The sequence below is a fragment of the Gekko japonicus genome, unplaced genomic scaffold (genome assembly GCF_001447785.1).
Source record: "Gekko japonicus isolate JY-2015 unplaced genomic scaffold, Gekko_japonicus_V1.1 scaffold2019, whole genome shotgun sequence".
NCBI classification, from domain to species: domain Eukaryota; kingdom Metazoa; phylum Chordata; class Lepidosauria; order Squamata; family Gekkonidae; genus Gekko; species Gekko japonicus.
In genome coordinates, this window is record NW_015177079.1 from 100992 (window position 1) to 108899 (window position 7908).

Below are 7908 nucleotides of genomic sequence, written 5' to 3' on the forward strand. Positions count from 1 at the left end.
CTGGTCTGATTTGTTTTATGGCTGTACAAAGTCAGATGTGAAAATCGCACGATGCTCTGATTCAGGGCCAAACTAGACATTTGCTTTTTCAAAGAGCTGGGTCTGGATCCAACATGGGTTCTCTTCAGCTGCTGTGACAAATAAAACAGAGCTTGTTCGGGCTCAGAACACCACCACAGGGCTCCTGCTTTGCTTTTTCAAAGAGCTGGGTCTGGATCCAACATGGGTTCTCTTCAGCTGCTGTGACAAATAAAACAGAGCTTGTTCAGGCTCAGAACACCACCACAGGGCTCCTGCCTCCCCACCCAACTGTTTTTCATGCCACAGCTACACGGAGGAGGGGAGTTTTTGCTGTTCTTGGAAATAACTACTCCATTGCTATTTTGTTGTGGAAACAATGCTCCCTCTAAGCTGTGGAGTCTTCTGAGCAAAAATTCTATTTTGTGAGCTACTGGCATTAAAGTTGTGAGTGAGTGATTTGGCTGCTGCATAAATTAGTTTGCTCCGGAGCCATCCTTCCTGAGCTAAAGCAAAAATATGTGAGCTGGAGGCTAAAAAACTGTGAGCTAACTCACACTAACTCAGCTTAGAGGGAACACTGCTTGGTGGGAGGAGCAGGACCTCTTCCTCACCCATGGTGCCTTTCCAAGCCGAAATGGACTCTGCTGTATTTTTTACTAGGAAAAAGGCTCGTTGTGGAAATAAATACAACGGCCTCTAGAAAGAGCCTTTGGGCGGGTGCCCCGGCCTTGGACACTCAGTGTCAATTTGCTGTGGCGACCTCAGCAGGGTATAATGACACTGAGTCCACCATTTTCTCCAGAGGAACTGATCTCTGCTACCTAAAGAACAGTTGTAATTTTGAGTGATCTCCAGCCCTCACCTGGAGATTAGCAACAATGGTTACCAAAAGGGAATGGTTGGTTTGGAGGGTGGAGTCTATGGCTTTGTACCTGTCCGAGATCCCACGCCTCCTGAAACCCCACCCTCTCCAGGCTCCATCCCTCACATATCCAGGAATTTCCCACCTGGAGTTGGCAACCCTATCTCCTTCCCAGCCAATCATCAACCTACCTTTATTTCCCCCTCACTCTTCAGCTTTCCACCCCCCACACACCTGCAGCCTCTCCCATGCTTTGAAGCTCTGACTGCTATGTCACATTGGTTGTCATAATGGGGCCACCTCAGCAGCATATAAGGATACAGAGCCCACCATTTTCTCCAGGGGAACTGATCTCTGCCATCTGGAAAGCAGTTGTAATTCTGAGTGATCTCCAGCCCTCACCTGGAGATTGGCAACAATGGTTCCCCAGAAGATTTAGAATGTTGGAGGCGAGACTCAAGCAATGCAGCCAGTGAATAGGGACAGATTCTGAGTGACACACCAGGGCGCCAACCAATTCCGGAGCTTGTGGAATGTTCTAGAGAAGTGCCACCACCATTCGGCTTTTATATATAAGGGAGATGCTGGAAAGGGAGCATCCCTTTTATTACTGTGAAAACATCCCCAAATTTGCTTTAATATTTCAAGTTTACAACACCTTTCCAAACAACAAACAGAGGGAGGTGCCTTAAAGACCAACAGGTTTGTTGGAGAGTAAACTTTTGTGGGTTAGAGCCCACTTCCTCAGATGCATGAAATGAATGCTGAACCAGCAGATACAGAGGGGAAGACATCTGGTTGGGACCAGAGAGGTTACCAGTATGAAACGAGGAAATCCACTCAATGACATGTTTTGTGTTGTATTGTGAACTTGGGGCTAAACAGATTTCCTGAACCACTTTTTGTCTGGGATTTAATGTACACTACTTGAATGGAAATTCTGCCTGTTAAAATCCACTCATCAGTAAACTTGAATGAGATAATCTTACACAAAATCAACTACTTTAACTCTACTTATTGGCTGTTTCTTCTTTTGAGCCAAAATTGCTTCCCTGAAGACATCATGTTTACTTTCAAGTTGTCTCACTTGTAGTCTTCTTGGGGTTTTGATGCTCCAGACTTATCTGCCCACATGGCAGTCAGCCCAGTTTTATTGTGATCTTTCCTAAAACACTGCAGCAAAGCAAGTTTAGAGAAGACAGCAGAACCTGAGTAATACCCGGAAGCACCACAATGCTGTAAGGAGCCAGGAAAAAAACGAGATGGGCTCAGAAACACCGGCGGCGGCGGGGGAACACAGAGAAAGTCAGACGCGGGTGTCAGAACCCACAGCCAACAACGGAGTACATGCTTTCAAGAAAGGTTACACTTTTATTGAAGAGCCATAGATGCATTAACATAGTCACTGTTAAGAATGGCAGTTGTCTCTTGGACATAATAAGACATAGGGCATTCGTATGCCCCCCCCACTGCGCTGGCCAATTAGGCACCCTCCCGCGCGCGGGCTAGAGCCAGCAAACTGTTTCTAGGCGAAGCTGGGAAATGTCCGGCTCCCACGGCTGCCTGGAAAGGCAGACAACACACACTCCCACCTGCACATCGTTATAGATAAGCATTTCGGCGCAAAGCATAGACAGGAATGCGAAAGCAATTTACACAGACTCTGACTGAGCATCCCAACCCCCATGGCAGCATAGGTGAAAGCGGGAGGGAGAAAAAGCAGGCAAAGGCAAGCCAAAGTTCTTGCAGGACTCATCCCATGGAGGCTGCTGCTGCTGCTGCTGCTGCTGCTGCTGTCTGGGACTGAGGCGTGTGGCTGAGCAGTGAGGGCAGTGAGCAGAACCGGCGCCGCCAAGCGCAGGGTGCAAAAAGTTACCTTCCGCAATTTCGCAATGGGCTACTACGCACCACCAGCCCATTCACCCAAGTTGCTCCTCGGCAAAATCGGAGTGCTTCCTGAGAGGGGAGTGGGGGTGACATCATTACAGCAGCCCCACGTGAATGCACCAAGGGCTGCCCCGCCTTTGGGGAAGTGGTGCGGCACCGGCTGTGAGGCAGGAGCCCAACATTCTGTGGGTCCATCACATGGTGCGCCTGGCTGGGGAAGAGTGGGCCAGGCTAGAGGAAGCACCTGTGTGCAGATTTGAGTGCCCCGCCCACCCACGCCTTCCCAGAGAGAGCCCTGCCATGGGCTGCTGTGGCATAATGAGCAGAAGAGGCAAGGCACGATGCAGCTGAGAACAGTGCACCAGTGTCCGGGGGGCTGGGGGCGAGGGCAGGGTGGGCTCTGAAGCCAGCCGGAATGCCGTTCTGGGGCATTCCAGCCCAAAAATAGCAACCAAAAAAATTGCAACCACAAACTGCAGCAGTCACTGTTGCCTGTTGACCCCCCTGGGCACTGAATAATATTCCTATCCTCATGTACTCTCTCCTTTGACCCAGTTGAGGAGAGAGAGGTATTGCCACTGTCATCAGGGTCTTTCTCTCCCCTCTTGAGATGGCAGCCTCTTGTCGGCCATGTTATCAGCAGCAATGGCAATTAAATAAAACTGGAAAGCTTGCTCCCACGTCTTCCTATTTTCTGCAAGATTACCAGTCAACAGAAGTGGAAGCGGAGGCCAGAAATAGTCCATTCTTCTGACACCATGTAGTGTTCTGCGGCGATATGCCTCGTCTGATGAACAACATCACCTAGTCATTGTTTATGGACCAGCTTTATTTAGTAGAAGAAGATGCTAAGAACGGAGAGCGAAGAACAACATCACAGGACCAAAGAGTACTCTGACCCTCCCCATTCTATCAGGTTAAATACTTCACCATAGAATGGAAAGCCATGTATATAAAGATACACACACATCACATGCTCCCAGTAGACATTGGCTTGACAGCACCATTTAATTTAAAACAATAAAATAAGTGCCATTAAAATTGGGGGGGGGGAAATCAATTTGGCAGCAATAAAAATAGAAGGATTAAAAGAACATGAAATTAATTTCGAAGCGATAAAAACTGAGCAGTTAAGCAAGGAATCATAACCAAGGAATCACACGCAAACACATGCAGAGTATCTTTTTGGATCCTGGCCAATATGTAGACCTTCATGTTATTGCAAGATATGATTCAGGTCTGTTGCCACTGAGAATCCAAGGGGCAATTTTTTTGGAGGAGGTGGGGGTAAGCAGACTGGTCATGCTCTTTGGGTATTCTAGGCTTGGGTTGGTTCCCAGATGGATTCCTAGCTAAAGAATCCTTGCGAAATGTGGCCAACATAAAAATCAGGTACAGCACAGCATTGCTGGCATGGCTTCCAAGTCTTACAGTTAACATTCAGAAACAGAAGAACACGTGTTTTAGCAAAAAGGCTCAGAAGGTGAATACTAGATATGGAAGGGCCTGATTCTAATTGTAGCAGTGGTGTGAGGGGAAAGGGATATTTAATTCTTTGTCATGTATCATTAAAAAAAATTAAATCATGGCCACCATAAAGCTGCCAATATCTCTTTGAAAATGCAACTCAGGCATAACTCATATTTATTCCACTAATCAGATTTAGTGTCTAAAAGATCCATAGCTGCTGATTCTGAACTTTCACTGAGCTCCCCAAACTTCATAAAGGTTTGCACAAAATAAAACAAGCACTTCAACACCACATGTTTGATTATGTATGTATAGACCAAATGCCTGAAGAGGTTTTGTGTTCTTCAGTATGTCTGAAAGCACATTTCCAACATTGTAAGTCCCAATAATTTTTTTAGCAATTCAATTACAGTAGCAAGGCTATAATTACTAAGATTGCTAACTGAATACTGGACCTGAAGTAATGTGAATTGGCTGTAACAATTCTGAAACACTTAAAAAAAGTATTTCCCTTAGACTAAAGTACAAAATATTTCATTAAAGTTGTTTTTTTCTATTTCCTCCCATTTTTTTCATTTCAGGCCCAAAGAGAAAATAAATTCTAGAGAAGTGTTCCTTTGAATTTTTTCATTTTCTTGTCAAACCTTTATATCTGTATTCCCTTGCATTGCAGTCAGAGTTCCTAAACATATAGTACATAAAGTATTAAACAGTTATTTGATACTTTATTACACAGGGGATGTACAGTTTGTACTGTTAGTGAATGTAGGACCTACACTCAAAAAAAGCTGAACTGAACAAAGTGGGACTTCCTTCTGAGTAAACATGCATCACTGCAATCAAACGCACATTTGTCTGAGAGTAGCAATGAATATAGTAGTACTTACTTCCAAACATGAGGTTCAATACAGACCAATGTTTCCACAGGTAGCAGGATTTGTTTCCTGAGTGCAATTTCCCCCTCCCCCTCTCACAGCAGCTGCAAATGATTCCCCAAATGCTATTCCTAGGGGAGAGGGTGTAAAGTACTGGGTTCGCCGCATGGAGGACTTGGACGACGACATGCTTTTGCACACGTTTATTGTACTTCACTCCAACTAAGACTAACTCTAACGGCCTGACAGGGCCAACTATATGCATATCCACCCAGCACCCCCTATTCCCATTGGAGGGTTTGAATGTCCCACCAAAGTGGCTACTGGTTGGGGCTGGGGGAAACCAGGATCCAAAGTTTCCTTTGTTCCAGGAGCCAAGCTCCTGCATGTGCCGCGGACCCCTGGTGGCGGTCCACGTACATAACAGAGGGGATACCTCAGATAATCTGACCACGAAGAAACTAGCATCTAAAGTCGGGATCTGTGAGCTTTTATCAACAAAGGGTCTAGAAAAAGTGTCACAGGCTTCTGTTGAATTATCTTCTACAAGAGACTGATTGATTGAAGTGTTAACAAAGTTGAAAAGTTGACCTAGATGAGATTCAGCATTCACAAGGGGGGGCATATCCTTTGCTGTCATTGCTATCACTCCATAGGCCTGCAAGTAAATTCTATGGTGTGTGACTCTCCTCACCCTTAGTAATAGGATATTTTCTTCATGAAGTGGAAGGCTATAGGGCAGTGGTGGCGAACCTATGGCACGGGTGCCAGAGGTGGCACTCAGAGCCCTCTCTGTGGGCACACATGCCATCGCCCCAGCCAGGCCCAGACCATCATTAAAGTGTCAAATTCTCTGCCAAATAATTTTAAGTAAATGAAAGCATTTGGGATTGCTTTCCTTACTTTGTTTGGATCATCTTAAGTTAATGTATGAGTTGTTTTTTCTGAAGTAAAACCTCAGTATTCAGGTTAAATTGCTGTGTTGGCACTTTGCGATAAATACGTGGGTTTTGGGTCACAGTTTGGGCACTCGGTCTCTAAAAGGTTCGCCATAACTGCTATAGGGAATGACCCTGTCTATTTCCCTTAGTAGTTGAGCTTCTAAAAAGTCAGTGTTGAGATTTCCAAAAACTTCTGAACATCCGTGTATTCTATTGGATTATTACACTCTTAGTAAATTAAGACTGACTAGTCCTGACTAAGTGGGCCTTCTGCCCTTGTGGAGGGAGAAAACAGAAACATAGAGCTGGAAGGTACCCCAAGGGTCATCTAGTCCAATCCTCTGCACAATGCAGGAAATTCACAGCTCCCCCTCCCCAACACACACTTCCCCAGTGACCCCTGATCTATGACCAGAGGAAGGCAAAAAACCTCCAGAATCTCTGGGCCAATCTAGTCTGGAGGAAAATTCCTTCCTCATTCCAAAGTGGCAATCAGCATTATCCCAGGCATACAAGAAAGGGCTACAAGAGCTAAGCACTGGCTCATCCCTTCCTACCCTCTCTCACACAATGTGCCTAAATTCATCACCATTGCATTATGATAACCATCTAGCCTCTGCTTCAAAACCTCCAAAGGAGAGCTCACCACCTCCTGAAGAAGCCTGTTCCACTGAGGAACCACTCTAACTGTCAGGAAGTTGTTCCTAATGTTTAGCTGAAAATTTAATTTCAACCCACTGGTTCTGGTCCGCCTTCTGAGGCAACAGAAAACAACTTCTCTATACAACAGCCCTTCAAATACTTGAAGATGGCTATCTCATCACCTTTCAGATATCCAAAGGGCTAAGAAATGTACCATTTTCCTCTATGATAAACCCAAGTGAGAAAATAGGTGCCAGGTCATTTTCCAACGTACTGTGGGTTGAATAATGAGCAAAGCTACTTTTTTGCTTGCATCTTAAAGGTTGCAAATACTATACATTTCTTGAATTTCTCAATAAATCACTAACATTTTCCAAAGACAGAACAAATGTCAAGTTACAATAGTAATGGTAACCAAAATGCTGAACACATTTGCATAATATAAATTGTATTACAAAAGGCACTTAAATAGACTGCATATTTTACAACTGAGTACTTTTGTAATAAAATTAGTATTGAATGTAGAAAGGCAGTAATTTTAAAGGTAGATGAAGATAGCGGATCATTTTATTTGCTAATGACAGCTTCAATAAATATCTTCTCACCCAGGGCACTTCTGGTACATAAAAGCCTGCAAGGCAATTTTACTCTGAAAAGGTAACCTGCTTAAATTAAAACATGTGAACAAAGGCATAGTTGTGGAGTTTGTCTCAGAATAGCTACTCTCAACAACTGAAATACTGGGATACATTTAGAGCATAGAAATATTACATATTCCCTTATAGTACAACAATAAGAAAGCTCCCAGTGACCCGGCAACGCCGCTGGTCGCCGGGGGCTGATTTGCCGCTCCGAGGAAGACAGGCAGCAACAGAGCCTGACTCCTGGAGTCAGGACCCAGGCAGGGGGCGGAGCCGGCTTGAGTAAACAGCCGGGCTCTGCTCCTGCCATTTGGCAGTTGCTCTAATGTGCTCGAGCTGTGAGCAGCTCTGAGCACGCAGGGAGCGAAGGCAAGGGCCTCAGGCTCTGGAACGGGGACAGCTGGTCTCCCGATGGCAGTGCAATCTTCATCTTCAGAAGGCTCCGGGTGGCGGCTGTGTTGCGGCGGCGGTCTCCGTAGGGCTGCCAAATGCAGCCGGGGGGCGGGGATTCCCCCGCTTCGGAGCCCCGATTTCCGGCGCACCGGAATCGGGGCCCGGGGGAAACCCCA